Below are 19226 nucleotides of genomic sequence, written 5' to 3' on the forward strand. Positions count from 1 at the left end.
TCCGTGCCACGAGATACTGTGATGGCTGCAGGGGCACCAAAATTAGATTGGCAGGATGTGAAAAGAGTCAACTTTTTTGTTTAATGCCATCAATTTGTGATGGAGGAGACAGGTATTAGCTCGGGGACCTCGGCGGTCCCTGCTAGCTATTAGTTTCCTGCACAGCTGCACCAAACCCTAGATTATGAATCTGCCACGGCGGCCATTCATCAGCTTCACCGTCCACCCCAGCGCACATTCCAACAACAACAGAAACAGAACATCTCATCACGCGGACTTCAACGAGCACACGGCTAAAATCCCAGTTATCAGCAGAAATACATTTCATCATGTGTGCACGACGAGGTGATGAAACCGAGTATAAATTATACAGGTTCCAGCATGCTGGTGGTGGGCGGTGGGGAGCGCCGGGCTCCCCAGCGCTGGGCACTTCCTTTCTCTTGGCTGTCAAACAGGAAGCCTTTCAAAGTTGGCCGGAGAGTTATGGAATTACCTGTGGAAACATATTGCGGAGGTCAGGCCCAGGGTCGATTTGTCAGACGGCCAGTGTTGGAGCCCTCACATCCACAACCAGCATTTGTTTTCTTAACACTTTTTTTTTTTTCTTCCAGGATATGTAGCAGCAGAGGCCAAAGCCTATAAATTTCTGACTTTGCGCCCTGCTCATTGTTCGAGTTTCCGTGTTTTTGATGACCACTCTCTGCCGGCCGGGAATTCTCTTTGATGGGATTTCAGGTTTCTACAGCAAGGCCTTGTTTACTTTTCTCAGTTCTGGCCCCAGAGAAAAACGACACTTCGTTAATTCCCTCCCGGGAAAGCCCTCCTCTTCTGGTTCTCGTTCATCGGGGTTAAAAGCTGGGGCTCCCACTCTTTCTCCTGACACCCCATTGGCCCCACGGTGGGAAAACTGGCAGGCCAGGCCAGGCCAGCAGCTGGGGTGACCGCGAACCTGAGTCTCACCGTGTGCCGGTGCCCGATTTCCCGGGATTCGTCTTGTGCCCAGAAATAGTCACACTTGAAGCACACACATTCAGTACTTTTGGGCTGTTAGATGCCAACGCATCAGCAATAGTGACAGAAAATAGAAAGAAAAAGGGAAGACACGCCTGCCGAGCCTTTATTACCTGGTTTCCTGTTTCTTGGGAAGCAAGTGACGGCCACTGCCCTCCCACTGCAAACAGATATGACTCTGCTCTCACTGAGCTTCTAATGGGGATTTGAGGCCGTTCCAGGTGATTCTTTAATCATGACCAGAACCGTACTAGTCATAATAAAAGTCTCCCTTGCTCCTGCCTCCCACAATTGCTTCCCGTAATTCTCCCCGCGCCCGGGCTCGGCCTCATCATTGCTTATGTCTGCTAACGTCCAGAAAGTGCGGTGGGATCCAAAGTTTCAGTCCATCAAAATCAATGGAAAATAGATTGAGTAGAATACTTTTACCTTGGGGAGTCTGCTGGCCTCTGCACCCCCTCTTCTCCGACATCCTCCAAGCTTACCTTGAGTTGCCGGGGTACCGAGGGAGGCGTGCGGGCACGGGCCCACCAGTGTGTGATGGGGTGCTGGTTTGGGGCTAACTCCTAAGTAGTTTCCATAATGATAATGAAGCAGCACGTGCACCTTTTGGGAATATATAAAATTAGAGAGACTTTCTGTTTGCTTTGGTCCTCCTTCTAGAGGAATTACAGTAACTGCCATTCATGCCTATTGTTTTGCGGTGACTATTCTAGAGTCACCAGAATAACCTGGCTACTAAGGGTTAGTCACGTTAGGAAACATACAGCAAAGTGACAACTTGTCATGTCGGCATTATCAATGCGGCAGGTTTCCTGAGTCCCGGATCCAGTTTTCACAATTTTGCCAAGTACTCAACCGGAGCTGGTAGGGAGGTACAGGTCTGGAAGCCCACCACGCGAGGAGTTTCTAAATTTGTTTTCTGCTTTCATTGTGGCAAGGGCGTGCAATTCTCTATTTGGTATCGGTCTGCCCATTTGACCCCAAACACGTGTGGTTTGTCACAGCCCGCCAGGAGAAGTCCCAGGGGTTTCCGATCACTGAGAAGTTGCCACCATCATGTTTTCTCATGGGAGGGGTTTCAGTTTCTTGGATCAACATCAGAGTTGGGCATTGCGTCCATTCTAGCACCTTCTGGGAAGATGACTGTGAGGGAGAAGGCTCTAACTTGTACAGGGAATGCCACACACACACACACACACACACACACACACACCACATGCACATATCATCTCTGGAGATGATGCTTAGGGATAAAACAAACACAACAGTGATGTCACAACTCACTCTAACACTTGGAGGCACAAAGTGTTTGTAGCTCCTCTTTCTTACTTTCCTCTTCCTCACTCTCCACGATTTGGAGTGTTTTCCTGAGTTTCAAGAAACTATAATTGTACCCCATCGTGCAAAGTTCTGAAAGATGGAAGACAAAATTACCCAGGAAAAGTTATCTTTGCGAGTTGACAGTCTGTGCAGTTTTGCTGGCGAGGAATCACAGAAGTGAGGAGAAGTAAGTGCAGCATGATATTAATACCCGCTAAGTGGAAGTCATTGTAAAAGAGTCGACGCCTTGTAAGCCCTGTTTTCCTTACTCCACACTCTGCTTCCCGCTGCGGTTAGGGTTTTTCCACCGTAGCCCGTGGTGCAAAGTGGCTGATGAGTCATGGAGCAGATCTGAGAGAGGAGGCAGACCCCTCGGCACCAGAGCTGGAGCTGGCAGCTCAAGGGCAGATAAGCTGGCATTCAGGATATCCTCCCCATCACAGAGAGGTGCCACCAAGGGCTGCTGCTGGTGCCACTTGGGACACAGCACCAGAGCGGGGCAGCAGCAGCAGGGAAGGGGCAGAAGAGGACCACAGGAGTCCAGAAGCATATCCAGTTTTTATAGCTCAGCCCGGAAGTACTCCACCCCCTTGCCTGTCCCATATCAATCAGTCACCAGGCACCGCTGGGACTCAAAAGGGCAGACAGGTCAGCCATGGTGGGCACGGCTTTGGAACCAAAGAAGGAAAGGGGTGGGAGTGGGGAAAACAGCAGGCTGACCACCACACACGACTTTAGAAGAATGTGGAGTGAGGGGACCCTTGGGTCAAACGGCAAACAGCATAATCCCTGGATAACTTTTAATTAGTGGGCTTTGTTTCTTCAAGCAGCTCTAAGTTTACAGGAAAGCACAGAGCACCAAGCACAGAGAGACCCCATATGACTTCTCATTCCGCACACCCCCTTCCCAGCCTCCAGCATCTTGCTGTAGTGTGGTCTTATGATGGTTGATCAGCCAATACTGGCTCGTTGTCATTCAATAAAGCCAATAGCTTACATTAGAGCCACTCTTGTGTTTTGGCAAATGCGTAATGTCACGTGTCTGCCATTACAGTGTGGTACAGCCCTGCCCTAGTCCCCTGTGTTCTACCTACCCATCTCCCTCTCCCTCCCCAAGCCCCAGCAAGCACCAGTGATAACTGGTTTGGTAAAACCCTCTCAAAATGCTTACCACGTACCGAGGACATTCTGAGATGGTCCGTTTATCCAATCCCATGACAACCTGTGCAGGAGTTGTCATTCTAATCCTCACTTTACAGATGAAGACAGAGCATGGAGAATGTGTGACTTACCCGAGGTCATACAGCTGGTGAAGGACTGAAGTGAGACCCTCCATCTGGCCCTGAGTCCTCTCTCTCCCCACCCCTGATGCAGGGGTGGACATGCGTTCAGGTGTGTGCTGCAGGGGGAGGGGGGGGCGGGGGGCAAGAAAAAGACCATCACCACTGTCCTGTGCTTGCTACCAAAAACTAAAAGTGTCAGGTTAAGAATGTTTTGTGTTAATGCTGTTTTACAAGGCAGATCACAAATAATAATGCCTTTCATCCATCAACACCTTTTTCTGTGACCTGGACCCAGTGCCTCCATGTCTCAAAACCAGCAACCGTTTGCTGAGCACTTGTTATGCCCTGGACCCTCTCCAAGCCTCTGGACCTGAATCATGCTATGGAATCCTTACAGAGCCCCAAGAAAGAGACACCTCCACGGAACGGCCCAAGGACTGGGTATGGAATGCTTTGGTAGTCTGCCAAATCCTAACAGCTCCTGACGGAAGGCTGGAATTTGAACCCGGAGGTGGGGCTCCCGCCCACACTCTGTTATGTCTGGACTGAAGTACCCGGAAGTGATTCTACTTTGGGCCATAATGGTTTGTGCAGGTCATACATCATCACTGGGCCACATTTGCCGAATGTTTCTGTGGGTTTTTCCAGCCCCAATCCTCTCTCAGTTGGCTCTTCTAAAATCCCCACGCACATGAAATACATATATTATGCAAATCCATCTCAAAAGCCGAAAATGTTCATTCTTCTGCAGGAAAAATCCTCGAGTGTGACCTTGTCGCTGTCCGTCCTGGCATGTCACAGGCCCCTCCACTTGCTGCGGCCATTGGGAGGGAGGCTGTCGCAGGCTGGACGTCCTCTGGAGGTGCCATCAGGTAGGACCAGGTGGGGATGGGCATGGCCGGTGCTCTTGTGGCAGAAAGGATTGTGGGAGAGCACAAAGCGTCAGCCGGGTGCCACAAACACAAAGTTGAGGAATGTGGGAATTCTTTTCAAGAGGGCATCCCACGGGCCCCAGGTCCCGTCAACCGCTTGCACGGTGATTAATGGGTCTTGGGCTTGTTTAATGGGGACAAGGAGGAGGCTGGTGCTGCCTTCCCTGTTGGCTTCCTCATCTGTTGGATGAAGGCCTCCGTCAGCCTGTTTGTAAAATGACCAGATTCTCCTGAAGAATGGAGGCCCCGTGGGCAGTGACTCCCAGGCCTGTGCACTTCTCAGGCCCCTGAGTGTAACGTGCCACCTGCCTATTTGTGGGACCACCCAGCCCTCACGAGTCTCCACTTCAGGCATTAAGCCTGCTTCCAGGCCGATCGATGGGTGTCCTCTCATCTCGTCCCACCCACTGAGTCATCAGTTGCACTTCCTTCATGGAGTCGCTTCTCTTCGTTATGGCGACGAGAGATGGCTGTCCTCCAGCACCAGAGGCCGAGGGCACTCAGAGCACCCAGTCCAGCTGGACTGGACCTGAGGAGAGAGAGGTGCTCAGGACGGAGGCAGGTGTTCAAGCAGGGAAAGCATGGTCAGGAAGATGTTTCATGAACCCCTTCCAACACGGATGGCTCACAGAAAAAGAAATGGCTGTCCCCAAGTCACAGACGGATCGGCTGCCCGCCCTTCCTTTGAAACGTTCATCGAGAAGACACTTCCTCCAGGCACCGAACTGGTTTCTAAGCATCCAGCAACGATGCTGAAACAGAGAAGAGGCATGTGAGTAGCCACACTGTGCTGATTTGTGCCATAATGCACGCATGGGTAAAAGGGAGGCTCTTCCTCACCTGACCACTTCTTGCGTGCTCCAGTCTGGGTGGGAGGGTCTACCCAGATGGGTTCTAGAAGCTACTAGCATCCCGTGAAGTGGTATAAGGGATAAGAAAGGTTTCTGTCATGAAGCAAGTTTTCAATCACAGTATGAACAGTTGAGTGCCGGGCTGGTCTGGGGTCGATATGCTGGTGCAGTCAGGAACCTTCTGGACCAGCTGGTGCACCCGTGAGGCCACAAGACCCACTTTTTCAAAGAACACATTTAAGAGTTATTTCATGGTGCACACATGGGAAACTCTGGACTGATTCCACACTCTGCCACTGGAAAGGCCTGCCCCTCAGCCCCTTCCCACAGGCCCCTGGTCCCTCCTCTCCCCCAGGTTTCCTGCAGAAGGTTCTTCCCAGTTTTACCAAAAGGCAGTTTTGCAGAGCTTCTGACAAATAAGTTCCATCCTGTGCGCTCTGAGAAATGTCCAATGTTTTTTAGACAGCAGGACCATGCTTATCTGAAGTCCATTATAACCACCTCATGGCCCAAATGGCTTTTAATTTGATGTAAAAATGAAAAAGACACAACCCTTCATCTTCTGTTTTCTTATCTGAAAGTTGGAGATCCTATTACACTGTCCTTCAGAGAACCGCTGCGATGGCTAAATTCGGGGTTGCCAGAAAATCCAGGGCGCCCTGCTAAAAACAGACTTTCAGATACACAGCAAATGGCTTTTTAGTGTGAGTGCGTCCCAAATATTGCTTAGGACATACTTAGACTAAAACAGTTTTTGCGTATCTGAAATTCAAATTTAACTGGGCATCCTGGACTTTCATTTGCTAAATCTGGCAGCCCTAATTAAATTATGTGAGGCGCTCCGCACAACGCCTTCTTGGCTCACGGAGAGACTCAGTGATTGTTGTGAATATTCACATTGGCTCACAGGCCCATCTCTGCTCCTGGACGATGAGTTTTTCCAGGAAGAGGGACCTCCCGTTTTCTGCTCTGACTCCTCAGCACCCAGGTCAGTAGCTGGAATGGGGTTAATTTCGAGCACATTCCTGATGACATGGTGGACTGGAATTCAATTCTTCTCCACAGGACAAGGGCACCTAAAGGTGACCTTGGCATAATCCCCTTCCCTGTCCCTCTGGTGCCAACCTGTAACCCGGAGTGGTTGGTGCACCTGTTCCTAACACGGTGAATGCTCATTGGCTCCCCTACTGCCTGGGCATCTTGCCGCGTATGGGGTAGAAAAGGTCGATCAGAGACAGGGTGGCGGGCTGACGTGTGGAGGTGTCAGGGGGGGGGGGGGGATGAGAAGGGCTGCCCTCGTGGTCAGTAAAAGGTGGGCATCCCCTGCCAAGGAAAGGGCTGGAGCCAGAGCACAGAAAAGGAAAGGGTGGATGGGGCACCACAGTGAAGGGCGGGAGGGCGAGCTCCCTGGGGCTGCTGTAACAAAGTAGCACACCCTGGGGAGGGAGGGGCGATTATTCTCTTGCTGTTCCAGAGGCCAGAAGTCTGAAGTTGAGGCTGTGCTCACACCAGAGGCTCTAGAGGAGAAGCTTTCTGGCGGCTCCAGGGTCTGGCCGCTGCCAGCCCCCCTTGACCTGTGGCCACGTCACTCCAATCCTCACCCCCATCTTCCCAGGGCCATCTCCCCTTCCTCATGATTCCCCTATCAGGAAAGCAGCCACTGAGCTCGAAGCCCCCGTCAGGTGGTCTCATCTCATGGTGAAGACGTACACGCAGGACAGACATGGGGCAGATCCCTCGCTCAGCCCCGGGCACCGAAGGGTCACACCGGGCAGCATCTGCCCTGGAGAAGCCCACATTTACCAGGTGAAATGGACAAATGAAGAGAATGTTTTCATATAATTGGTGTGTGTGTGTGTGTGTGTGTGTGCAAAGAGCAACGTGGGTTGTGCAGCCCTCCAGAAGGTCCAGGGAGGTTTCTGGAATTGGTAACCCAGCAGATGCAGGTGAACACAGCTGCCAGAGAAGGCCCGACTCCAGGAGCTGAGAACCTGGCTTCTCTCTCTCTCTTGTCCAGGTCCTTGGGGAAGGCAGAAGACGGTGGAAACTGCCTAACTGATCTCATGCCGGCAAACTTGTGGTTCCGGGAGGCCGAGGCCACCCGCTCGCAGCTGCACGGAGCTGTCCTACTTGTATCCCCACCTGGGCTCCTCGGAAGGCACCTGTTTCTAAAGGCTCAGGTCGCACGCGTTCTGCTGGAGCATGACTCTCATTAAGAGAGCCGGCTGCGTCACGCGGGGCAGTGCTAATTGGATGTGGTTGAAAGCTCAGGAGGGGAAGCAGAGACAGTCACTGACCTGTGCACGGAGCTGGTGAGGCCATGCTGCGGCTTCCCTGGCTCCCCTCCCTCCTCTCAGCGATGCAGACGACGGCTATTTCTGTTCTTGGATCAACCAGGACCCCTGCCCGTGCCGCGGCCGGGAAGGACACAGACCCCACTTTTCTGGGACCCCCGGCGGGAGAGGGAACACGCAAGCTGGTCTTTTAGGGAAAGGCCCATACGTTATGTGTCATCTGCGTCCAAGAGAAAACCTGAAAATATTTGCACCGACGTTAACTGCCCTGCCGCGGGCTCAGACTGCAGCCGAGAAGCACCTTCCTGTTGGCTACGTGCGGCAGCTGGCCCTCAGGAGCACGTGCCAGGAGCGGAAGGAATTATCTGGTGCACTTCAAGTAGGGACACTGACGTGGACAGAGTCATTCTTTCCGCCCCACACTCGGAAACAGCGGGCACAGAAGGACCCAGCGACTCACTACACAGAGACGAGGGGTGAGGGCGTGGCGTCTGTGCGCGCGTGTGTGTGTTGTAGGCTGGCAATGTGTGTGCGTGTGAGGTTGTGTGTGCGTGTGTGCATGTGCATGGGCATGGGCAGTGCATGCATACGTGTGCACACATGGCTGTGTGTGTGGCTGTGTGCACGTGTCCTCGTGTGTGTGAGGGCTCCGCATGGACACCCAAGAGTTTGTAAAGAAACGCCCCGGGACACGGCCTCTCGTAACCGCTGCCGAATTCCTCCAGGCACACGTTCTGTGACCTTGGCCCAGAGGTCAGAATTCGTGAGGCAGATTGGGAGCGAAAAGGTGCAGAGCACAGGTGCCACACTGAGCTCCACAGACCTTAGTTCACGTGGGCTCAAGCTCCCGCTGGGGGCCAGATCCAATCACGGGGCATCTCTCTTGCTTAGAATGAGATATCCTGGACCCACTCCCGTGCAGGCCTGTGGCCACCAGAGCAAGAGACACAGAGCACAGCAGAGGCCAGGCCAGATGGCCTTCTTGGGAACACTTGCGTGCTCTTCACGCTGAGAGCCCGTGCACAGACGACCCACCAGCGCTCGGGGAGGGCGGGCACCAAGGCGTGCAGGGGTTTCAGCCAGTGACACCACGGACACAGACGGACAGCACGGAGGCCCCTGCTGCTGGATTTCTGCTGCTTGTGTCTCGTGTCATTTTGTGCAAATCACTGCAGTGCACCGTTTGATCTATGGTGGCTTTTCCTCTGGACACACATACAGGAGGGTCCCAGGTATCTTTGGAAAAGATCAGGAGGAGAAAGTTCTACAAACAACACTCAAATAAGGAGTGAGCTTCAAGGTGGTCTTCTGCTGTTCCCTGGAAGAAATGTCCCCATCTGAAGAATGACCGAATCGACAAAAGGCAATTCAGATCGTTCAAAAGCCCTTGAGAAGCCATCAAGAGTTTACATGACCAGAGTCTTTGAAGCCAAGACCTTTCCTGGGACAAGCGTGTGCCTGTTTGGTGCTGGGAGGGAGAGACAGCCCCGGTGTCATTTCTGTAGTGACAGGGGATACAGCCCTGCTCAGGGGAGGGGCAGGCCTGGATCCCAGAAGCTCCCCTGATGCAGCACTGGGGCTTGAACAGGGAATGTGTCCCCACGGAGACGGGTGTCCTCACTCCGTGGCTCACCCAGCCTGCTCCATGCAAGCACAGGTGGGTGCTGGACTCTGGCTTTGCTGAAAGGACCCCAGCGATGTGTGGCTGATTGTCCACACCTGCCACCAAGTGTGTCATTAGGAGAAAAAAAGCCTGGACCCCGGGTGTTCCGTGCCTGTGCCCCTAGCAAATGCTCTGACTCGCACACCCTCTGCAAAGACCCGGGCACAGGTCACTGGCTTCACCAGCCTATCACTGAGTGCGTGCAACCTACGAACTGTTTTCTGTTTGTGTTTTTTTCAGTTGATTTATTTTGAGAGAGAGAGCAAGAGAGAGAGGGAGGATGAGTGGGGAAGGGGCAGAGAGAGAGGGAGAGAGAGAATCCCAAGTCGTCTCCACACTGTCAGCACAGAACCTGACACAGGACCCCATCTCGCAAACTGTGAGATCGTGACCTGAGCCGAAACCAAGAGTCGAACGCTTAACAGACTGTGCCACCCTGGTACTCCCAGATTTTACAGAATGAATTCCTGGTGACTCCTAAGTCATGAGCTCATCACAGAAAATCAAAATGACAGTTCACCTGGGATGGCCGTGTCCAGACCCCTGGACAGACCCTGAGTGTGACCATGGCAAAGGGGCAGACACGGCCACATCCCACTAGTTAGAGGCCACCCAAATGAGGACCTCAATGCAGCATTTTACGAGCTCCTGAACAGGTCCAACATTCAGGATCACCCTCCCGGTCCTGGAGACACGGGGACAGAGGAAGCCAGTTCTCCAGCAGCCTCTCCTGGACGAGCCTGATTTGGGCATTCAGCAGACTGACTGACTTCCCTGTATGACCGTGCTGGCGAACGGACCTGCCTTGTGTTCTGCCTCTGGGTCGCTTCCCTATGCCTCAGTTTACCCTGAGGAAAGTACAAATAAAATCTGGCATTTGGGTAATTGCCTCTGGCTTATACACATTTCTGCATGTGTCGTTCTGCCATCCCCAAAAGTGGAGGTGCAGCGGGTCAGTTGCTTCTCCAGGAGGAAACTGAGGTTCCAGGCACAGCCCATGACTCAACCTGCAAAGTCCTACCTACTGTGGACGGAGCGGCTGTGCTGAGGCCAGATCTTCCGCCGCCTCTTTCAGGGCCTCATGCACTCTGTGCACAAAGAGTTTGGCCAACTTGCCGAATCACTGCACAGCGGGCCTTCTCCAAGGCCATGGTGCTGCTGTTGGAGGAGCCACGTGAGGTTCCAGGCTGAGCTGAGTGGGCGGGAGCAGACCAACCCCCGGAGTCCAGCCTCTCCTAGTCCAGCAGCTTCTGAGCACAGACCTGGACAGCATCTATTTCGAAACCAGAGCGTCTGCTCCTGCTCTGCTGAAATCCTCTGAAAAGACACAATCCTATACAGCACACATTCAACCCAGCAATCCCAGAGGACATGTGGCAAGAGATTCTGTTAGAAGCAAAAGAGCAAGACAGGACAGGACCTCACTTTCCTCCCAGAGCTCCCGACCTAGAAGGACACAGACATGTTCCCTGGGGCCTCTCCTGGTACGACAGGAGAAGAGAAGGGCCTTCTCCTCGTGTTTTGCCTTCAAGAAGTAAATCCCCTCTCCAGGTGGTGAGCCTGAGGTCACCCAGCAATGACCTAAGCCCTGGGACAACCTGGCTGCAAGGGAGATGGTGGAAAGCTAAACGTGACCAGGCAAAATGGCAACACAAGGGTTAGGGCTAGAACAAGAAGGTGTGTCAAGTTTCTCCTGAAAACTTTGAGGCCCCCTGACAGAGAGGAGCCAAGCACCCAGAAGGTTCTGCTCTCCCCGCACCCCCCCCCCCCCCAGAAAGCATCCCTGCCATGTCCCCAAATGCTCCAATTAAGAAATTCATTCTGGCTGATGAGCTTTGCTGATGTGGAGGCAAATATCCCAAGAGGAGTTGACAGGATGAACCATTCCCAACCCACAAGGACTCTGCTCAGTCAGATCGCTTTGTGCATGTCCCGGAGACACTCCGACAGCCTTTTCCAAAGGGTGTCCTGCTAAGCACTTGATGCAAGAGATGCTTTTTGAGAACACTGGAGATTCTGCATGGCCTGTCCCCTTTGTGGAGATTTATCAGGCATGTGACATAGATAATGAGGTTCCTTAGCTGCACAACTTCTCAGAACCATATGAATTTTGCTCACCCGACCTTTCTGCTTACTTACACCATGACCATTTTGCCAATAGACCGGTTCATATGGCATGAGACACGGAGGACAGGGCAGAAGACTTTCCCTTTGAGTCCTGTTAATGCTGAGTAAGAGCCTCTCCTCCTTAGAAAACTGGACCCCAGGAGGGAGGTCCCAAGACCTTGTTTAGGATGAGGTTCCAGGACCCAGGAGATAATAAGAAGGGATGATAGGCTTAAAGCCAGCTACTCTTGCCCCAACAGCAAGGACTTTGCCACCAAGATTCCCTGTGGTGAGGACAGATTTCCTGCCTGATGCCCCAGGACTGCCTCTGCTGGCCCATCCATTGAGAACCTCCTTCCCACTTAGCATTTCTGTCCTTTGTTGTCTTAAGCACCAGCATAGCCACCCAGGTGACTAAACACCACCCCCACCCCGACACACACACACACAGCTTTTGTGGTAAATCATCAAACCGGCTTGCATAACCTGAAGCTTGTCCCGGTGAGCCCCACACCCTCTGCTTATCTCTGCTAACGGAAAGATCTAGTTCCCCCGCATCCAGGTATGTCCTGGGCATCTCACTTGGCCCTCAGAGAATTTCCTCCTGTCCAGGCACGGGCAGGATGAGGGGTGGTTGGGGGTGAACTAACAGAATTAAAATTTGCTTTCGGGATGACCAAGAGAGAAGGGAAATAGTCGGGAAACAGGACCTAAGTTTGAAGTCTGGGTATGACTTTCCGACGAGCACAGCAGAATTTCTTTTTTTTTCGAGTCCAAAATATTTGCAACGAAGCTCTCTCATTACCAAATTAAATAGATACGCCTCTCATTTCATACAATAAGCATGTTCCTGAGAAACTACATGAGAAGAGAATTTTTAAAAATCAAATTATATTTTTCAAAGTACTTGGAGAGCTTTCTATTTAAAAGAATCCCACAAGGAATCCTCTGTTAGAATGAAGAATCCTATTGTAATGCAAATGATCACCTCCTAATTTATCTGTTTTCTAAATTTAAATAAACTCCAGTTTATTCCGAGTGGTCAAAGCACAGGGTCTTGCGGCTAATTGAATATTCATGTTAATCTGGACCCACCAAACCTGCCTTGTGTTGATCACCAATTTTCACGAAGCAAGAATATAATAAACTACAATAAAATACACTTAACAATGAAATGATGCTGAGCCTAATTACTTTCTCTTTGATAATTCAAAGGCATTCAGGACCTCAAAGTGCCAGGCAGTCATGGGGTCTGCTCATCCCTTATCCCAGCACAGACCTGAGTTTCCAGAAAGGGATTGATTTAGACTGAAGCATACTCATCCCGGGACACGACCTGGGAGTTTCATTTCTGACATAGGTCCTTTGAATCTTTTTGTTTGTTTGTTTTTGGCATTCTTCTCTGTTTTAAAAAAATAATAACAACTAAATAAAACCAGACTTCAGACTATATTTTTTCAAGCCCTGGAAATGTGCGGTGTCCAACCCTGGATCGTTTTAATGTGCCCTTGACAATATCAGCACAGGTAGGCCGCCGTTGCAGGAAGCCAGTCAAACTCAGAAAAAGAAAGCAAGATTTAGCTATTCTCTGCTTGCTGTCTAATGAGGTGTGGGAAAGGCCAGCAATTCTGGATATGCCGTGCTTACAGACAGTGCCTTCCCTAGGAATAGACAGTGATCTTCATTTCAAATAATGATGAAGGAAATGATTCGTTTCAAAAGCAAAGTGCACAGCATCCAGCCCCCTTTCCCCGAAGCCCAGTCTTATTCCTTCGCCTCTTTCCAAACACCCTTCTATCCACGGCACGGGCTTGAACTTGGTAAGCACACTCCAGCCCAACTTCCTGATACTTTAAAATCCATTCACTTCCCTGTGGTTTGTTAGAACCGCTTTTCCAAGGAGTCCGGCAACCATATATTCCTATTTAAGCAAACAAGGTTAGCTACCTTTTGCCATTCACAATTCAACAGTCCTCCTAAATTAATTTTTCCAAAAGTAATTCAAATAAAAGCTCGGTTGCCACTACTCTTTTCTGAGCCACAAGATTGAATAAGGCATCTGAATAAAAATGTGTATTACAGCCTTCTTTAATATTTAAGCATGACATTCATTGATTTGTTTCTTGTTTTCTGCAAACCTTGACAACATGATAAAATAAATCATAAGAACAAAATATAGTGGTAACATCTTTTATGGACTTCACATAGTCATCAATCTCAAGCTGTGAGTGAATTATCAGTACAGCAAAAAGATCTATGTTTTAAGAGCTCCAATAGCACACTAGCTGGAGGTTTTTCACAAGCAAACTCAAGGCGAGTGACTGATAAGCATCATTATTATTTTCTGAGAGTCTAGTTTATGGTGTGTGTTGCTGAGGTGTTGGCATATATGTTTCGGAAGCAAAGGTTTGATCAATTCTAAGTAGACATCTACTAACATATAAAAAATATAACAAGGCTTCCTGCTGAGCGGCACTGTAGTACCCACCGCCCCATGTCAGCGTGACAAGCCCTGCATTGTGTTTCTGATTATATTTAATACAGAGTTAACCTTTCTTAACATAATATACTATGTACGAAACATGGATCAAACCATGGGTATTTCCACACATTCCCCATTTTATTTGTGCTCTGATTTTTAGCAACATCGTTGCAAATACAAACATAAACAAAAAACAAAAAGCTTGAATGTCATCGAATTGCAACCTCTGGGACATGCCAAAGACAAAACAGCTAGGGGAAAGAATGTTCTCTCCTGAAGGGTATCTAAGCTGGAGCTGATGCCGGAAAAGAGTTTGGGATAATGGAAGAGTCCGGAGCCTGTAACAGCAAGCACTAAAAAGTTGTTTTCACAATCATCAATGCCTGTGGTGCAGAGATGGTGCCCACACCACGCCCTCTTGGTAACACAGACACTTTCCGCCCATGACCCAGCTGCTTCTCAACCTACCACCGGGCATCTAGACGGGTGGAAACATCTGAACGAGTGCAGTGCCCATGCCGCCTTTGTTCTTTGAGTGTGTTCGTGCAACCCAAGTGATATTTTCTTTTCTTTTCTTTTCTTTAAAGCCACAATTTCTTCCCTGTGAATGCTGGCCCTCAGCGGGGCTTAAAGTTTTACGGGAAAATCACCAACAAGGGAAATGTTGGCTGCATCGAATCCGGTTGTGACAAACGGCAACAAGAGAATTATTCAGCGCGATTCCCCAAATCATTATCAGCATTTCCTCCCACGCATGTCACCGTCGTGGTAACGCAGAGGAATAATCTACAAATCCGAAGTGACATTCCAGAAAGCACAACAGCTTCGGTGGATTTACCGGAGCTTTCTATCTGGAAAATGGGTGAATGAAAGCTTTCGTGTGGGGGGGGGGGGCCTTCAGTCTTGGGATTGCTGGAGTAAATATTAAGATGTTTTCTGACAAGAGGAATATATGTGGTTTCCCACAAAGTCCCAGAGTGCTTTGCACTCCATAAATATCACTCCCCTTCCCTTTCAACTTGAGCTCCGTGAAATATGACGCCACGGTCCACTAAAGCACAGCTGCACTTTCATTGGTCTCGAGTCTCGGGCATACCCTCATTTACATAGGGGGGACACTATTCATCACCCTCATAATTAATCCAAGTCAATTACAGCCATCTAAAGTACCTCCTCTCCTAGGCCTGATACGTTATTACCACCTACTCTTAGTAAAATTAGGTTCGCTCTCCCTCCGGCTGAGTCACACGGTGGGTTTTCTCTCTCTTTTCTTTTTGTTATCCTAACCAATTAAAGTCACCATGATTTTCTTTACTCGGCCTAAGAGAAATACCATCAGTATTATTGCTTGTTTGACATTTTGGTTTTCCATTTGTTAAATTTTATTAGCGATATTGGAAATGTGAATTACGGTATCCTCACCGCCACAATGCTCTTTGGAGTCCATGCGCTGTTGGTGGCGCTGTATACATCTGTTGTAAAACCTCTCAGGCTCTGCACGTCAATGGGGACTGCTCTGGGACCACCATATAAGCAAATGCGAGAGAAATCATGGCCAGTGCAGAAAATGCCACTGGTGTCACCAAAGAGATCTGGGATGTGGATTGGCCTGGAGAGCCACCAGCTTGAATGGCCGCTCCATGGGGGTCCCTGAGTTTTAGGGTCCTACAAAATGAAGCAGCTCGCCATTCCAGCCCACCCTCATTGCAAAAACTCTACCAACCACGTAGGGAGAGGCTTTGCTGAGCTGGCTGATGAACCAAATGTGGGTCAGTTTCCCTATAAACTCACATCGTAGTTTACTTAATCCTTTTCTGTTGCTAAATCAAAAAAACCAGGAAATAGCAGGAGGGCTGGTACATACCTTGCATGAACGGGCATAGGAAAAATTTGTTAAGCGGTCCCCAACATGCACAGCACCCGCAATACCACCAAAGCGCCCCGGAGCATGCCACACAGTCACTGAGCTAGAGAGGGCCGCTCTGCCAGGTCCCAGAGCCTCCCCAAACAGACTTACAACTCAATCATGTATTTTCCTGGGATACCTAATTAACCTCCTTGAGTTGTAATTAACTTGCTGAGTTTGGCTGGGGTGGTAGTGTTAGTCGTATGATACTATGGAACAGATCGTTAAAAATAATCCAGAATGTTGGCTCCGTGAGGGCATGGACTATGTTCACTGTGTGCATTATGTCTACAGTACCAAGAAGAATGTCTGGTCCATAGTAGGTGCTCAAAAAATACCTGCTGAATGAGTGAACCCATCAGTCACCTGACCCAGGTGCAGTTTTCGCATGCTAGGTCAATATGCTGGGAAGCATTTGCTGGCTTTGAATCTCTCTACCTTTCTTTCCTAATCTATAAAATGGGGATATTGATAGTGCCTTCCTCATAGGGCTGCTCTTGGATTAAATAATTATGTATGTATGTAGTGTGTGTATATGCACACACACAAACACACACACACACTTACACAGGTGTGTGTGTAGGAAAAGACAGACACACCGATGGAGAGAGGAGAGAAAATAGCACATAGTCTGCTCTGTGCTGTGAGCACAGCCTGCTCTCAGAAAAAAGGACACTATTATTAATCTTATTTTGGGTTAGCATTTATCACATCTGGTTAACATGCCTGACTGAGCCGATCCAGCCTTGAATACACCTTAAGATCCAAATGAGGTCAATTTTCTATTTCTAGAAAAGTCGTGAAGAAAATCCAGGGTTTGGAACAAGCCAGTGTGTTCCCAGTAATCCCCTGTATCTTATCACTCTGTGCCCTTGTGCCATTAGGAACGTCTACACTGACGAGCACCTGCGAGGAGCAATGATTTCAGAGAAAAAAAAAAAAAGTCTATGAAAACCTTTAATCCGGTGTGTAAATGATATATTAGGAATTTTTTTCTATCTGAATACTAATATATAATTCTTGCAGAAAAAGAACCACATGCCCCATCTTATGTGGTGGCCTGGAAAATATTCCATAATACTGCATCAATATTCACTTAATAAAGGAGGAAGTTTGCATTGCTTATGGTACTTCTATTTGGTTCCCCTGCTTTCAGACATTATGTAGAAGAGTTAGTCGGGCAACATCTGTGCCTTGTCAGTCATTTAATTAAGCAAAGAAAGCTTGGTATTCATTTTATTTCTGTATATGTTAATGTTAAAAACTAATAGAAAACAGCTAGTAAATTGTCCCCTGCATATATTGGACACAGCAACAATTACTCTGGCAGGGAAGATATAATAAAAGAGGAAATTTTAATAGTATCCTTATTCCATTTATTCTCTTGGGCTTCTGTTTCAAGGTACTGTAGAAATTAACAATTATTTCTTCTCATTGTTTTGATGATCTTTTTCTATTATGCTCCTACCCGACTTAAAATAAAAATAATTTAAACTTACATTTTTTTATTCAATTTTATGGCGCCCTGAGATTTACATTCCAAGCGTGAGGAAGAACGGAGGAAAATCAGAAAACAACCCAGAGTTTTCCCTTCTTGTTACTCTGACAACTAGTTGAGGCCATGCCAGTCATTAGTATCTTGATTTCAACGTGGAAATTCACATAATAAAAATAATTATCGTATACATCACTTTATTGACAAATATGTCTGTCTTGTATTTATGAATGTCTGTCATATGGTATATCTAAATAGTTGATATAGCTTTGCTCTATAAAGCAATTAACTCAGTTTATATGGCAAATTGTCTAAGGATTTCTCCGGAATGCTTGGGGAAATCTAACAAACTAAAATATTCTCCAATTTATTGACATGGTACCATGTTGAAAAAAGTAGGCCATCAATAACCAGCTTTCGTTTGAAATCTGGGATCTTATTATAAGTGCAGGGACTGTGAGACCCCTGGCTTGGCTGAAATAAAATTAAAAAAAAAAAAAAAACGATTTTTATATTGTAAAGAGTGCATTTGTTCTTTGTTTTGGCAGAGGAAAATTTTGTCATGATGAATGGAAATGGGCAATCAAGACCATATTATTTAAAAACGGGAAGTTTTTCCTGGTGAAAGTCTCATCAGAGACGCTTCTGAGATGCTGAAGCATTTTTTAGTGTGAGTCACCTCTGGTTTTCCTCGGCATCTCTCCTCCTCTTCATGGCGACTTAGTTCACTGGCCCTGACAGGTGTGAACACAGGGCCATGTGACCCTTGTCCCTTTGCTGGGATGAAGTTCGCAGAGCCCTATGTCTGTCAGGCCCAGTACAATACAACCATCCTATCAATGCACAGGTTGATTTCCACATATACACTATTTCGTAAGTAGGCTATTTCCCATTGCTACATAACACAAAGTTAGCCACTTAAAAGAACATCCTTTCGTGACCACACTGTTTCTGTGGGTTAGGAGTCCAGCCATGGTTTAGCTGAGGCCTTGGCTCAGGGCCTTGGGGTGTGATCAAGGTATCAGCATAGTTGCATATGATTGTTGCCAGAATTCTGTTCCCCATGCTTATAGGACTAGGGTCCCCACTTGCTGGTTGGCTGTCAGCCATGGGCTGTTCTCAAGTCACAGAGCCCCCACCCTGACCCCACCCCACAACGACCTTCTCAGGGACCCTCTATCATGGCAGCTCACTCCTCAAAGGCAGCAGGAAGGTCCCAGTTCCTATTTTAAGGGCTTTCATTGGATAACTCAGGCCCACTCAAGGGAAACTCTTGGATTCATTCAAGGTCAAGCTGATCTGAGCCTTGATTACATTTGCAGGGACCCTTCACCTTCACCAGAGACTAATCCAGTCATGGAAGTGACATCCCATCACGTCTACAGACCCTGTCCATATTCAGGGAGGAGAGTTTCCTGGGGGGGGGGGGGGGTGGGAAGTGGGGGGGCCAGCTTAGAATTCTGCCTACCAGAATATAAATCCAGAATCTGAGCACTCTCTGCACCTAGAAAAATTATCTACAACCTGGGCATTTTTTCTGTAATTTGCCTTAAATGTCTGGAATTTTCAGAGATATAAATAAATCCCAAAGCAATGACCGCTGGTCCCTGTTGTTTCTATTACCACCACAGGGAATAGTCTTAAATTATCTCATCTCCCATACACCAACTCCTGTTGAAACAAATCTTTGCACAGATAATCATGAAAAAAAATACAGCATAGTACCCTTCATGGAGTGAGAATATCAGGAAACCTCAGCCCCATTCACAGGATGTCCATTTCCAGCTAGGGCTCTATAGGCTCAGCTCAAAGACAGGAGAAATGGGTGTGTGGTCCTGCATTGCCGGGATGGTGGTGGAGGGCCTGGTCCGTCCTCGTTC

This window comes from Panthera uncia, chromosome D2 (assembly GCF_023721935.1).
Source record: "Panthera uncia isolate 11264 chromosome D2, Puncia_PCG_1.0, whole genome shotgun sequence".
Lineage (NCBI taxonomy): Eukaryota > Metazoa > Chordata > Mammalia > Carnivora > Felidae > Panthera > Panthera uncia.